Source organism: Molossus molossus, unplaced genomic scaffold, assembly GCF_014108415.1.
Source record: "Molossus molossus isolate mMolMol1 unplaced genomic scaffold, mMolMol1.p scaffold_m16_p_1, whole genome shotgun sequence".
Taxonomy (NCBI): Eukaryota; Metazoa; Chordata; class Mammalia; order Chiroptera; family Molossidae; genus Molossus; species Molossus molossus.
The window spans coordinates 118,564,628-118,581,617 of record NW_023425344.1 but is presented as its reverse complement, the minus strand read 5'-3'; positions in this window follow the sequence as shown (position 1 = coordinate 118,581,617).

Genomic DNA, 16,990 nt, shown 5'->3' with positions numbered 1-16,990 from the left:
CATACTCAATGGGAAAAAATAAACCATTTTCCTTAAGAACAGCAAAAAGATGCCCACTTTCACCACTGTTATTTAACATAGAACTGGAAGTTTTAGCCACAGCAATCAGACATGAAGAAAAAATAAAAGGGATCCAAATTGGAAAGGAGGAGGTGAAACTGTCATTATTCACAGATGACATGATATTATACATAGAAAACCATAAAGACTCCATCAAAAATCTACTAGACTTAGTAAATAAATTTGGCAAAGTAGCAGGATACAAAATTAACATCAAAAAATTAACAGCATTCTTATACACCAATGATAAACTCACAGAAAGAGAAAATTTAAAAAATCCCATTTACCATCATGGCAAAAAAATTAAGATACCTAGAAATAAACTTAACCAAAGAAGTAAAGTTCTTATTTGCAGAAAACTACAGGACATTGAAAAAAGAAACAGAGGAAGATATAAAAAAGTGGCAATACATACCTTGTTCATGGATTGGAAGAATTAACATAATTAAAATGTCTATACTACCCAAAGCAATCTATAGATTCCATGCAATCCCCATCAAAATACCAATGAGGTATTTCACAGAACTAGAACAAATACTTCAAAAGTTCATATGGAGCCAGAAAAGACCCCGAATAGCCACAGCAATCTCAAAAAAGAAGAACAAAGTAGGTGGGATCACAATACCATATATCAGGTTATTCTACAAAGCTACTGTAATCAAAACAGCCTGGTACTGGCACAAGAACAGGCATAGAGATCAGTGAAATAGAACAGAGAACACAGAAATTGACCAAAGACTTATGCTCAATTAATATTTGACAAAGGTGGCAAGAGCATACAGTGGAGTAGAGACAGCCTCTTTAATACATGGTGTTGGGAAAATTGGGCAGCTACATGCAAAAAACTGAAACTGGACCATCAACTTACACCATACAAAAGAATAACCTCAAAATGAATAAAAGACTTAAATGTGACTCGTGAATCCATAAGAATCCTAGAAGAAACTGTAGGCAACAAAATTTCAGACATCATATGCAGCAGAATTTTCACTGATACATCACCTAAGCAGTAGTACTTAACCTGTGGGTCGTGACCCCTTTGTATGTTGAACAACCCTTTCACAGGGATCTCCTAAGACATAACAGTAGCAAAATTACAGTTATGAAGTAGCAACGAAAATAATTTTATGGTTGCGGGTCACCACAACATGAGGAACTGTATTAAAGGGTCATGGCATTAGGAAGGTTGAGGTCCTAAGGCAACAGAAACAAAGGAAAAATGAACACATGGGACTACATCAAACTCAAAAGCTTCTGCACAGCAAAAGAAACAACCATCAAAATAGAAAGGAAACCCACTGTATGGGAGAGTATAATTGCCAATAATACATCAGATAAGGGGTTAATTTCCAAAATATATAGAATGCTCATACAACTCAACAAAAGGAAGACAAAGAACCCAATAAAAAATGGGCAGAGGAGCTAAATAGACACCTCTCCAAAAAAGGACATACAAATGGCCAAGAGACATATGAAGAAGTGCTCAACATCACTAATCATCAGAGAGATGCAAATTAAAACAACAATGAGGTATCACCTCACACCTGTCAGAATGGCCGCCATCAACAAATCATCAAACAACAAGTGTTGGCGAGGGTGTGGAGAAAAGGGGACTCTAGTACACTGCTGGTGGGAATACAGACTGGTGCAGCCACTATGGAAAAAGCTATGGTGTTACCTCAAAAAATTAAAAATTGAATTGCCATTTGACTCAATGATCCCACTTCTAGGACTATACCCTAAGAAGCCTAAAACACCAATCAGAAAGAATGTATGTACCCCCATGTTCATAGCAGCGCTATTTACAATAGCTAAGATCTGGAAACAGCCCAAGTGTCCATCACTAGATGAGTGGATAAAAAAGCAGTGGTACATATACACAATGGAGTACTATGCAGCTGTAAGAAAGAAAGATCTCTTATCCTTTGAGACAACATGGAGGGAACTGGAGAGTATTATCCTAAGTGAAACAAGTTAAGCAGAGAAAGACAAATATCACATGATCTCATTTATTTGTGGAATATAATGACCATAACAGTCTGAGGAACAGGGTAGACCCAGAGACGTGGAAGTAGGGTACAGACTGACAACCTTCAGAAGAGGGGATGGTGGAGGGAGTGAAGAGATAAACCACAGAAGTTATTTACATGTATGCGTAACTAATGGACATGGACAACAAAGCTGGGAAAGGGGTGGAGGGACATGGGGAGAAAGGTGTCAATGGGGAAAAAAGAAGAAACATCTGTAAAAAAATTAATTAATAAAAAAAAGTCCAGACCTTTTATAGTGTGTCTATACATTCTTTCCCCCTCATACAGGGGGAAACTGTGAAACCATTATTAAATCACAAACACAAGTAAAAAAAAAAAAAGTCCAGACCTTTGATCCAGTAACTCCTCTTCTAATAATTGTCACAAATTCACATGCAGATTTATACACAATAGTGTACATATGATTTAGCCATAATGCTACAAAATGGAAACAACCTCAGGGTTCTATAATAATCGAACAAGGTTAAATAAATCATGGTTAAATAAATCATTGGCCTAGCATGAAGCCATTAAAAATGATTTTCAAAGAATTTTATTGGCAATGGGAAATGTTCACAGTATAGTAAGTTTAAGATTAAGATTCAGAACTGTGTATACAGTATTATTTTAATTTTATAAACTTATTACATGCATATTCTTAAGTAAAATATTTAAAATATATATAAACTCTTTAAGTGTTTATAGTTGATAATTTATTTTCTTCGTATCCCATACCAGAGATACAGCTTTTTTATTTGTTTGTAAAAATAATTGAATCTATTTGTTATTTTATCAAGCTCACCAATTTATCTTATGACAGTAATTTGGGATTCCAAGATGTATTAGAAAAAGCACATACTAAGCTAGTCACTTCCTTTCTCTATTCCTGAGTTCCCTCTTCTATATCATGGCTATCATGATTATTTAATAAGATCATGACTATAAAGTGATGAGCACATAGTACATTTGTAGATTCTTTCTCCTGCTTTCCTTCTCCCCACTCCTATTTTAGTCTTGCCATTAGAAATTAACAAGAAAAGCATGCATATTGAGATTTATGTACCATTATATTATTTATCATAAATTAATTGAAGAGCCTGATGGTTGTGGTCTTTAAAAGCACGTTTCAAAAAGGAGGAAAATCCCTATGCATGAGGAAGATGTTATATAACAAGAGATGATTTTAGAGAGAATGCAGATGTTCTTAACTACTATTTTCATCTGTCTCCTATTAAGAAGAAATGCCATCAAATCAGAAGGAAGGAAATTGAAAGTCATGATAAGAGAACAGATAGTGGAAAACTACATTAACCAAATATACAAATTGGACTCCGCCTCTCTTTTGGCTGTAACATGAAATTACATTCCATAGGATGCCATTGTTCAAATATTGCATACCTGTCTTTGAACTCCTGGAATTTCTCCTGAACCCCTTAAACCACAATGAGAGCATTGAGAGTCAGGGGAGTGGAGATGGGAGAGGATATAGGAGAAAGAGCTCTTTGGAGAGAATGTTTTGTGTGCTGAGGTACTTCCCTTTTATGGAGAGAGAGGGAGAGGGAGAGGGAGAAGAAGAGGGAGAGACTTAAAAGGAGAGAAGCTGAGGCTGAAGATGGGACATGGGAAACTGGGGTCTGATTCCTGCCTAAAAACTCTAAAAACTGAGAAAGCTTCAAACACTTGCCAAGCCCAGAGAGTGAAGAGCCATTTACAAAATTACCAAAATGGAGCTTTTCTACTTGGTGACCTCTCAGCACCACCTCACCCCAGAGAAGTCAGATTCCAGGTTTGCAAGCTGAGAGAAAAGGTAATAAAAGAAGACCCAACACAGACTTTCACCCGCTTTGAGTTTCCTGACTGCCTCAGGCCCTGACTGATGAGGAAGATCTAACATTAAACAAAGCTTCAAGTATTGCTCATTATATAGGAGTAGATTTAGAATATCTAAATGGAAACTGTACTTGGTGACTTAAAGTGATTACAGAACTTTTATTTATTACAAGTGATCAGAAAAGTCACAGGACTGATGGATTTTCATCCACAAACAACAGAAAGAGATCCCTAACTAAATTAATTTTAAGAAACAAATGGAGACAAAATAAAGTTGCCTTCCACTTTTACTTCAGAAATTCACTTATACCAAATACAGTGATACCTCGGTTCTCGAACATAATTCGTTCCAGGAGGACAGTCGAGAACCAAATTGTTCGAGAACCGAAGCAATGAAACCCAATAGGAAATAATGGAAACTGGATTAATTCGTTCCAAGCCCCAGAAAATGCCTATTTACTGGCCTAATTTGTATATAATATGTAGAAAAACATAAGTCTCAACAAGAAATAAAAGTGTACAGTATGTCTAAGGGTTAAATTCAGTGTAAAGCGTGACTCTCTCCACAAAGCGTGACTCTCTCTCTGCACTCACACTGAGGACGCGAGCAAGGCGCGCTGGGCCGAATGAACGCCATTCGGCTCAACTCGGCTCATCTCGGAAGTTCGAGTTCCAAATATTTGTTCGGATTCCAAGACAAAAGTTTCTCGAATCTCCTGGTCGAATACCGATTTGGTCGAAATCCGAGGCGTTCGAGAACCGAGGTATCACTGTACACTACCTAGCTTGCTTAAATGAGTTTAAGTCAACTGGTCCAAACAAATGACCTCCCAGATGACCACTAGAATCACCTGTAAAATCTGAATATTCTAGAAAATCAGAGAGAGTGGCCAAAAGAATGAAAATTGAAAATATAGTCCTGATTTATTTTAAAATGAGGGGACAGATGAAATTTACAGTTTGATGAGTACCACCAGTGCCAACAACAATCTAGATGGGATTATTAAACAGATGGTTTTCTGAGTACTTAACAAAGAAAGTGATATTTGCCAGGAACTAGTGCTGACTCACTAAGAAGAAATCTAACCTTATTTCTTTTTTGTATGAATTATTAGATTAGTGGATCAAGAGGATGTTATAGGAGGATGTCTTATTTCTGTGAGGCCTTTTACTAAAGCCCTCATGATTCTCTTGTGCAAAGATGGAAACATGTCAGTGGGAACTAGGAGGTAGATTTATAGGTGGTTAGAACATTGTTCTCTAGGAGTATTAATCAATGAATCGTTGTCGCCCTGGAGGCGAGTCTGTGGTGGCATTCTAGTGGGCTTTGTTCTGGAGCTCTCCAGGTTAATATATTTATTAACTTGAAAGGTGACACTGAAGTCAATTTTATCAAAACGTGTGGAAGACACTGTAACAGAAGAGATAGTGAACTCATGTACACGATTATAAATTTTTTGAATTTTGCAGTCATATCTGCTGACACATTTTGGCAATGAAGGTCGACAAATCTGCAATCAGGACAAGGACTGCTTAAGTCTGATTCAAGTGCAGTCTTCCACCCTCAGACAAATGCCAATCTGCACAGCCCACAGACACTGCAGCCCCTGGTTACATAGTTCTCTATGCCACTGTCCCCAGGGTCAGCCTCCACATTGTTCTCGTTAATCGTAATGACAACCCAGCTCCTCCCTACAATGGGTTCCAACAGTGCCAGGCAAACCCCACTGCAGCCCTTGAGTTCCTCAAGACCTTTCCTGACTTAGCCTCTGCCCTGGCTCATGGTTTTAACTCCCTGGGCATCCTGCTAGCTCAGGGCCCATTATCAGTACCCCCAGAGCTCTATGAACAGAGCTGAAATTCCTTTTCTTCTTTCTGCCAAGTGTTTACTTGTTCCAACATCCTAATTCCATATGTCCATGTACATAAATATATGTACTTCCCACCAGTACAAAATCTCACAGGGATAAATATCAAGTTTGTGTTGTTTGAAAATTCAATTACACCAGTTCAGAATGGGGGAGATTTGTCTTGACAAGAGTCTATATTGAGCCTTTGGGCCAATTTGTTTAAGACCAATTTGCCAGCACTGGCCAGTTTGGCTCAGAGGTTAGAGTGTCGGCCCATGGACCAGAGAGTCTGGGTGTGGTTGCTAAGGGCAAGTACCTCGGTTGCAGTTTGTCCCTGGCCTCAATGTGTCTCTCTCACATCGATGCTTCTCTCTCTCCCCCTCCTGCTCTATCTGAAGATAAATGCAAAAATATCCTTGGATGAGGATAAAAAATTTTTAAAAAGACCAGTTTGCCCAAAATCAAATTTACTTAGAGCTTCAAGTTCTGAAAATTTATATCTTAAGAGCACATTTATGGTTCTTAAGGATAAAAATCACTCTATCTATATAAAGCATTTAAAATGCTGGAGGCTCCTCTTGTTCTACCTTTTTTAGAAAGTATTTTATGAATTAGTAAGCCAATTTTAAGGCATTTCTATTTAGATTTCACATTTCTGTAAATTATTTTTAAACTTAGTATATCACTTGGCAATTTCTAATAAAGTTTTACTCCTAGATATATGCCTTAGGTATATTTTTATACAAAAATGAACAAAAAAGTTTATTCTGGTTTTATTCTTTCCCCACCCCCTTTTTTTTTTACAGGACAAGCTTGCTTCATGTTATGTGGTAAATGTCACAATTATTGAAGCAAAGAGATTACAGTGAAAGTTCAGCATATAGATGCATAAATAATCAACTCAATGTTCTATGAAAGTAAAATACCTATGAATTACCTATGAATATTTTAAATGCTTTATAATTACCTATGAATATCTCCTTCAGCTTGATATTTTTGTAACTCAATGGACAAGAAAGGCTAAAAAATCTCATTATGCCTCTCTGATAAAACAGATTTGCTCTGTGTGATGTCATTGATTGTGTTAGTATTACCATTATTACAATGATTATTTTATTGGTCTCAGATATTTTGCTACGTTTTACTGGGTCTTCTATCAAGCCACACTTTCCCTAAGTATGTTATGCAAAGGACATGAACAGCCAAGTCACAGTTGAAGAAGTAGACATGGCTCATAAAAATGGGCAAAGATTTTCAACCTTCCTCATAATTTTATTTTATTTTTTTTTATTTTTGTTAATCCTCAGCTGAGGATATTTTTCCATTGATATTTTAGATACAGTGGAAGGGAGGGAGGAGGAGAGCGAAACATTGAGGTGAGAGAGACACATTGATTGGTTGCTTCCCACACGACCCAACTGGGGCTGGAGATCGAACCTGCAACCTAGGTACGTGCCCTTGACTGAGAATCAAGTGCACGACCCTTCAGTCTGTGGTCTGACACTTTAACCACTGAGCCAAACCAGCCAGAGCCTTACTCATAATTTTTAAAAATAAAATAAGCTCTGGCCGGTTTGGCTCAGCGATTAGAGCATAGGCCTGGGGACCAGAGAGTCCCGGGTTTGGTTCCCACTAAGGGCACATGCCTCGGTTGCAGTTTGTCCCCAGCCTGGTTGGGGTCGTGTGGGTGGCAGCCACTTGATGTGTCTCTCTCACAATGATGTTTCCTTCTCTCCCTTCCTCTCTCTCTCACACTCTATCTGAAGATTAATGCAAAAAAAAAAAAAAAAAATGTCCTCAGGTGAGGATTAAATAAAATAAATAAATAAATAAAATAAAGTACCACTTTTTTCCTTATCAGATTGGCAAAGATAAAGAGAGAATTTGATAATACTCAATGATGGCAAAAGTGAAGGAAACAAGTAATATTACATCTTAATGATACAGATCCTTTGGAATACAACTCTGTACTATCTATCAAAATTTAAAATGCATATGACCTTTGACATACTAATTCTATTTGTAGGAATCACAAAGCGTTCCAATTTAAAGCCTTCAACATTGCCTCCAAGCAAGACAGTTTTCCTGTCCTTAGCCTTGAAACGTGGCATTGACTTGGCCTCCTTATGAATGAAAGTCCTTTCAGGATTCCATTTTCAGAATAGGGAGGTTTCATATGGAATATTTTTTCTGGTAAGTAATTTTCCTCTACAATCAGTTTATCTAGATTTTCCGAAAATTGTTCAGCTGCCTTCACATCTGCACTCACAGACTCACCACTGAATTTCACATTGTGTAATGAATAGCAATTTCTGAATCCTTTAACCATTCTGAGTAGCAATAAAGTCAACATCTATTTGGGTCCAACCTTTTTTTTCAACATCACAAACTTTTGTTTTAATTAAATTAATTAATTAATTTTTTAAATGATTTTTTAAAAATTTATCATTATTGTTGAATGTCTTACAGATGTTTCTCATTTTTCCCCTATTGACCCCCTCCTTCCCACTCCCGCCCCTCTCCTGCCTTTCCCCACACTGTTTATGTGTCCATGGTTATGCATATAAGTTCTTTGGTTTATCTCTTCCCACCCCCTCCCCCCCATCCCTTTGAGGTTTGTCAGTCTAACAACCTATTTGTACTTCTTAATCCCTTCACCTTTTTCACCCACTCCCCCAACCACCCTCCCATTTGGCAACCAACAAAATTTTCTCTGTATCGATGAGAATGCTTCTGTTCTGCCTGTTCATTTGTTTGTAGATTTAGTTGTCGATAGATATGTATTCATTGACATTTTGTTTGTTCATATATTTTTTTTTTATCCTCACTCGAGGCTATTTTTCCATTTTTTGTACAGATAGAGTGGGAGGGAGAGAGAGAGAGAGAAACATCGACATGAAGGGACACATCGAGTGGCTGCCACCCGCACGACCAACCAGGGCCGGGGACAAACTGCAACCGAGGTACGTGCCCTTAGCGGGAACCGAACCAGGGTCTCTCTGTACTGCAGGCCGACACTCTAACCGCTGAGCCAAACCGGCCAGGGCTGTTTGTTTGTTCATATTTTTAAATCTTTTTCTTTAAGAAAACCCTTCAACATTTCATATAATAATGGTTTAGTGGTGGTGAATTCCTTTAGCTTTCTCTTATCTGGGAAATTCTTTATATGGCCATCAGTTCTAAATGACAGCTTTGCAGGATAGAGTAATCTTGGTTGTAGGTTCTTGCATTTCATCACTCTGAATATTTCTTGCCACTCCCTTCTGGCCTGCAAAGTTTCTTTTGAGAAATCAGCTGACAGCCTTATGGGAACTCCCTTGTAAGTAACGAACCACTTTTTTCTTGCTGCTTTTAAGATTCTCTCTTTGTCCTGAACCTTTTGCATTTTGATGATGATGTGTCTTGGTGTGGGCCTCTTTGGGTTGATCTTGTTTGGGACTCTCTGTGCTTCCTGGACTTGTATGTCTGTTTCCTTCACCAAGTTAGGGAAGTTTTCTGCCATGATTGTTTCGAATAGGTTCTCGATTTCTTGTTCTCTGTCTTCTCCTTCTGGCACTCCCAAGATACAAATGTTGGTATGTTTGAAGTTGTCCCAGAGGCTCCTTACACTATCCTCATTTTTTGGATATTTTTTTCTTTTTGCTGTTCTGATTGTTTTTTGCTTCCTTATATTCCAAATCAATGGTTTGCTTCTTGGCTTTACCTACTCTACTCCTGAATCTGTGTAAATTATTCTTTATTTTAGTTATTGCCTTCTTCATTTCTGACTATGCATCCTTCATATCTGACTGCTCCTTTTTTATGCTCTTGAGACCCTCACTAAGTTCACTGAGCATCCTTATAAGCAGTATTTTGAACTCAGCATCTGTTAGGTTGCTTATCTCCATTTTGCTTAGTTCTTTTCCTGGAGTTTTGTTCTGTTCTTTCATTTGGAACCTGGTTCTTTGTCTTTTCACTTTGGCTGCCTCCCTGTGTTTGTGTCTATGTATTACTTAATGAGAGGTATGGGGCTATCTGAGACCAGATGCTACTTGTTTGAAAGAATTTAGAAAAACCTGAAGCAGGATCCAAGACAGGCCAATCCTATGGTAAAGCAACTGGTAACAGCTTGGGTGGTCACTGAAAGTTGAATGGGGCGGGGCCTCAGGGAATCACCAGGGTGGGGCTACCAGTGTGAGCCAGGTTGCTGGAGTCCCAGTTATGGTGGCTGTCTGCCGCCCCAGGGAAGGGCTCACCAAAGGAACAAAGAGGCCTCTGATAGCACATCTGTTCAGGAGAAAGCCTCCTCTCCAGCCTTCGCCTCAATGCCAAACAACTCAGTTCTTCCCAATATATCTCTGGTGCCTTTCAAGCTGCCTCCCCCACACTAGAGCCGAAGGTACGAGTCCAAGTAAGTCTGTGCACAGGCCCTTTGAGAGGAGCTGCCTGGGGCTCCAGCTGCCTCAGCCTCCCTCAGCCTCAGTTCCCACTGGTTTTTCTAGCCAGAAGTGATGAGGACTTCTCTTCCTGGCACTGGAACCCTTAGCTGAGCGCTTGGTGTGGGGTGGGGACCCCTTAGTCCTAGAGAGGAGCTTCCCAGTCAAGGTATCCTAATTTTTTCCGCCACTCATGAGTGTGGGACCAGCCCGTCACGCCTCCGCCCCTCCTACCAGTCTTGATGTGGCTGCTTCTTTAATTCCCTAGTTGTAGGACTTCCATTCAGCTTGATTTCAGGCGGTTTTGAATGACGATTGTTCTGTAGTTTAGTTGTAATTTTGATGTGGTTGCTGGAGGATGTGATACCACATTTACCTATGCCGCCAGCTTGACCTTAAATCCTTTTGTTTAGTTTTTAAAAGATGGCCGACTAATCACCATTTATTTTATTTAAAAAATTTTTTTTTCTTTTATTGATTTTAGAGAGAAAGAAAGGGAGAGGGAGAGAGAGATAGAAACATTGATGAGAGAGAACATGGATTGGCCGCCTCCTGCATACCCCTCACTGGGGATTTGGCCCACAACCTGGGCATGTGCCCTGACCAGGAATTGAACCAGTGACCTCTTGGTGCATGGGTGACATTCAACCACTGAGCCACACTGGCCAGACACAAACAAACTTTTTTGTTTTGATCATAATCTTGTTGGTGTCTGGTTTTCAATCTCATCATTAGAAGTTTCTCCATGTCTGATACAGGCCCTCCCCAAACTTGTGTCAATCTTGTTGCTTTAATGAAGTGGATCCTTGAACAGCTTGCAGCACTTTGTGCTTGTTCCTCAGGATTGGAGCTGTGATGGAATGGGACATGCCCAACTGGCGAGCAATAACCACCACTGATTTTCTACCTTATAAGTTCTTAATCACTTTTCATATTTCTTCCAGGTCAATCACTCAATGTGGCCTCTTCCTGAAAACATTAGCTGTGGGTTTTGTACACTCTTACTGACATTTATTTTCACAATATTTTTCCAAGAGTCCTTTTTCATCCTCTCACATGATGTCCACAGTCGAAAATATCAATGCAATGAAAATGGCAAAGCAATAGACCGGGATGAAGATCACGGCGCATTTTTGCTGGGACTACAGTTCCCAGGTCAGATGGCCATGGGCAGGAGGCCATTCACTGCCGCCTCCGGAACCCTGGCCTACCTGCTTTCAGTCTCTGATTTTGGGTGTGGTTGCTGAGGCCAGGTGTGTGTGTTTTTTGACTCCCTTCCAGCTGACAGCACCCCCAGTTTTATTCTTAATAACCAAATCTTGGAAATTACACAAATGTCCTTCAACAAGTGAATAAACAAATTCTTTATATTTGTACAATGGAATACTCCTCAACAAAAGAAAAGTAACTATTGACACATGCAACAACATGGATTAACCTCTAAAACATTACATTGAGCAAAAGAAGCCAGGGAATGCATAGATAGGATTCCATTTATAAGAAGCTCAAGAATAGGCAAAAATTAAAATATGATAAAAGAATTGGTGCATTTTTAATCCAGGAGTAGAGACTGAGAAGGAGCACAAAGGAATTTCCTGGGGTAAAGAAATGTTCTATTTCTCCCTCTGAGAAGGTGCCGCATAGGCCCAAAGTCATCAAGCTCCACTCTTAAGATGTTTGCATTTTATTGTATGTAAATTAACCTCTTACTAACTTATTATTTAAAGTTTTTTATAATTCACATAAGTTTCCACTCAGAAATACACCAAGTTTGAATATTTCTACCTCTTGTTTGCAGTTTAATTAAATTTTTACAACTCTTTTGGGTACAATTTAAATTTTGAAAAAAAATTACGACACATTCAGGTTGGAACCTAGTTAGAGAGCTCACTTTATATGAACAGTAGATGTATGTGAAATCTCTCAGCATACTCAACTCCATCAAAGTTGAATTTTCGGAACATCTACTTGGTAAATTCATTCTGGGTGATGAATCTCAAACACAAACACATCAGCATACAGTGTCCTGGGTTCAGGTAATTATGGATATTTGCATCTGGGCTTGAGCCACAAGCAGTTTTCTCCAGGTTTTCCTCTGTGTCCTGCCCTTTCCAAAATAGACAGCTCTCACTTGCCCACATCCCATGCTGATCCTAAGGGATGGCTGGAGCAACCCCAGGCTTTGAGTTGGGCAGGCTTTGAGTGACTGTAACATCCTTGAGATTACCACTGTAATATAGTGGTTGAATCCCTTGCATCATCTCTCAGGTTAACTCGATTTGCTACCTGGCTTTATGTGGCCGGGGAGCAGGTTCTGTAAGCCCCACCTGGTTGCCCATTAAGGTCACCCAATTTCTCCCAGGAGGAAAGAACCTTTTATAAGCAGCAGTCCATTCCCCAGTCCTCTCTCCTTAACTATAATGCCAAACGTAGCCCACATGTAAGTGAAATGAAAATATTCCTCTGTACATATTCACTTGAAGCTTTGTTGATACATAAAATATTGCTGTGGGTAATGCTCAATAAAATCCCCCTGTGAAGCCTGGACTCCTAGTTCTGGCCATGTAACATCCCCCCACCCACCCACCCCGGACCAGGGAAGGAACGATATACTATATTATGCCCTCTGTTCTTGGGCAAAGTAGTGCTCTTTCCTGTGAGGCATCTGTCTGGGAGCCCTAAGGAGAATGAGCGTTAGCCACTAAGCCCTCAGTTAGAGACCCTTTGGTTAAGGAATCCTGTTTGCTTGCTCTTTTGCTCCATAAATAGACCAGGGAGAATCGTGCTGCTTTGTGTCCCACATAAGGCAGAAGAGAGAAATAAACAAATTGCATTGTGGGCCATGATATCTGGTCTAAAAAGAAGAAATAAGTACTCCTGCTCCCTTTTCTGGAAGAGTTGCTCAGCTCAAGCAGAGAGTGAAAAGCAGTGTAGATAATGCTTTTATTCTTTTCTTTTCTCTTTTCTTCCTTCTTCCTTCCTTCTTTCCTTCCTTCTTTCCTTCCTTCCTTCCTTCCTTCCTTCCTTCCTTCCTTCCTTCCTTCCTTCCTTCCTTCCTTCCTCCTTCCTTCTTTCCTTCCTTCTCTTCCTTTCTTTCTTTTTTTTTTCTTTTTTGATGCTACATTTGGTACAAATTAAAGGACTTGGCCAGTCTCTCAAAGCTCAGCTTGGCTTCAAGGAAGAAAGCCCCCAAGTTTGGCAGGCCCTGAAACAGATGTCTGTAGCATCTTAGCTAATAAACCCAGTAGGTTCTGGGTGAGCAAGACGGCACGTCAAAAAAGTCAGAAGCACAGTCTCTGGAGTCAGACCAACCAAGGGTTGAATCCTGACAAGCTATTTTACCTTTTAAGGCCTCAGTTTCCTCACCTGTAAACTAGAGTTAATAACTACTTGACCCAGTAAGAGTTGAATGAGTTAATATGTGTAAAGTCCCTGGTACATAATAGTCTTTATGTTATTGTTACTCTTGTGTTAAGAACACACAGGAGCTACGTCTGTTGTGTGAGTTTGGAGATTTAAGAGGAAATACGTAGTGGGAAATAGCCAATAACAAAATGTCAGGACATGGAGAGGTCTGGAAATTTTGAAATATGAGTAATAGTTGAGGAAACTGAGGCTGTTTTACCTGGAAGAGAAAGAATTGTCAAATATTTGAAGAACTACGTTGCATTTCAATAGGGGTTAAAAAGCCACTTGACATGGATATCCTGTGCTGGATGGTACCTTTCAACTCTAAATGAACGTCTAGTCCCCCCAGGGGGCTCTGCCCTGAAAGCAACTGAGATTGGAGGGTTAAGACCATGGCTCAGGGTTGGCAGCTAAAGATGTGCAGCCACACTGGTTGGAGGATGCTGAACAGACACAAGCCAGCCCTTCTGGCTGGGCCAAAAGGACCTGGAACCCAGAACATCCCAGGGAAAGAAGTAGGTAGTGATTTATCCCAATTGGACCATAAGAGGCCTTTTGGACAGATCCTAATACTATTCCTAGTATTTTGTGTACTTCGGAGAGAGGCCACCTCAGGTCATAGAAGCCCTCCTCCTGGGTGGAGCAGAGTTTGTTTCTTTGTGGTCTGGCCAGGAAGCACCAAGCTGGGTGGTCGAGAGGCTGGCTGCTCTGGCTAGGAGGCCAAATGACTGGCCAACTGGTGCGTCTCCAGAGAACAGACTGACCCGCCTTGACAGGCCAGTTTTTCAGCCACTGTTGCTGCCTGCAGAGCGTCCGCATCCAACCAGCTGACTTTCTCATTGCTAGGCTCGTAAATGGCATGATTTATGACAGTGCTCATCCATGTTGGCCCCCGGGTATACATGCTTTCCCTTCCAGGCTGGAAAGCGAATAATGAATTAATCAATCTGCCTCAGGTTCAATACAGAGCTGAGTGTGTGCAGATCTTTATTGCTCTGTGCAAGCCAAGTTGAACTGCTCAATTTACACTTCTAATCCATTTGAGTCTGTGCACTTTTGCCTGTTCCTGGGGAGCTGCAGCCTCATGGCTTCTTTGTCTCTGAGGAAGCTTTACTTCCCCTTCCCTCTAAGAGTGATTGCCAAAGACTTCTGGGTACTCAGAGAAGCCAAGCCACTTCCTCAGAGACTGCTCTCTGGGATTTCTCCTGCCTTGAATGGGGCTGTTTAGAGCATTTCTCAGGATCCAAAGAATTGCTGAACTGCCTGATGCCGCCAATGTGCATGGCACAGAGAAGGCACATGGACAATGTTTGTTGACCCTGACTCCGCTTGCATAGATGTCTATCAAAACTAACAGCTTGCAGTCACAACTGTAGTGGCTTCTCTTTTCCGTTGTTCTGGTCCTGCAGGGCTTTGAGAGAAGGCTTATTACTAAGTCTCAGCTCTGATGAGATCTGAGTGAGAAGATGAGGCAATTTTTTTTCTCAGGTTCACTGGGAGCAGTGGGAGGTGAAGCCTGCATTTAAAGATTTGGTGCTTTCCCAGCTTGGCCATTTTTCTTCTTCTTCACCTCCCAGAAACCAAAGCCATAAGCAGTTACCATTTACCCAGTGCTGGAATAAGGAAAGCAGTGGCCCTCAGGCTCTGCATGAAGAAGGCTGACCTAGGCTCATCCTAATGGGCTCCAAGAAGGGGGCACATCTCGTCTCAGGTATGTTCTTGTAGACCCAGAGAAGCTGAGATGCTTTCTTGCCCACCTCATAATCTGCTTCCCCACTGTGTAGCCCTGGGTCTGCACCCTAGAAGGACCCCCCAAACTGAGCCTCTCTTTCATGGAGTTTTCTTCACATTGTTCTGTTTTCTGAGACCTTGATTCCTGCCTTCCTGCTTCCTGGGGTAACTTCTCCCACCATTCTCTAAGACTTGTCTCTAAAGCTGTCTCCCCATGAAACATCTCCAGGCCTCTTCACATTAATGTGGTCTTTTCTTTCCTTTTGACCTAAGCCACATGTTGTTTGTCCCTCATTTAACCTTTCTCTTACTTTGATCCTTTCCTTGTGTCCTGACCAACTGAACATGGCTTCTGCATTGTCACTCTAGTCACTGGTAAAAATGGGAAGACAAGAAAAAGCTGAGGACACACCCCACACTTGCCATCAGACACCTCTTTACAGACCAGATAAAACTACCTTCTTTTGTCCACTAAACAAAAACCTTTATAGAGCCCCTACTCTGCCCAGGCACTGGAGTTGCAATAGTGAATACAACTTTATCTATTCTTGTTTCTCTCCTCCATACTCCAGCCATATCAACATCAACTTTTTTTGTTCGTTTGTTTGTTTGTTTAAATATTTTTTCTTTATTGATTTCAGAGAAAGAGGAAGGAAGAGGGGGAGAGAGACAGAAACATCAATGAGAGAGAACATCAATTGGCTGCCTCCTATATGCCCCTCACTAGGGATTGGGCCCACAGCCTGGGCATGAGCCCTGACTGGGAATCGAACTGGTGACTTCTTGGTGTATGGATCAATCACACTGGCTGGGCAATATACGTTCTTCCCTATTCCTAGAATACTCATATTCTCCTTCTCTTCTATTTCATACATTCTGATCTTTCAGAGTTCAATTTAAACATCAATTCCTTAAGAATAGCGCCCTGGCCGGTTTGGCTCAGCGGTTAGAGCATCGGCCTGTGGTCCAGAGAGACCCAGGTTTAGTTCCTGCTAAGGGCACGTGCCTTGGTTGCAGTTTGTCCCTGGCCCTGGTTGGGTCGTATGGGTGGCAACTACTTGATGTGTCCCTTTCACATCAATGTTCCTCTCTCTCTCTTCCTCCCACTCTATCTGAACAAAAAATGGAAAAATGTCCTCGGGTGAGGATAAAAAAAATAAAATAGCTATCCTGGAACCATCACCAACACCTCTTTCCTTTGCCCTTTGGGCTGACTCTTTTCTCTGAAATTCTAATCACAATTATAATTACAGTGATTAATTATAAAATCAGTGTTTAATATCTATGCCAACAAAGATGTAACCTCCCTGAGGGCAGGACCAAGTCTGTTTTGCTCATTGCTCTATCTATATTGCTCAGAACATGACTTTATTTGGTCTGTCTCCCATATTAAATGCTTTTCTCAAATGTTCAATGATCCTTCACTTATAGCTCCAAAGGAGTTGCCCAGGGTCAGCCACAGGCAGCATCTGACATTGGCCTGCACAAAAGTTCCTCCCATAAGGCCCACAACCAACACATCCAGTAGCCTGATTCAGACAACATCACAGCAGGATCCAATAAGCTTCACAAGCAGCATATCCAAAGGGAGATCATGACAGGAACCAAACCCTGCTAAGGCAAATTTCACTTCATATGGTCAGCACCTGAACAGGAGCTCACATGC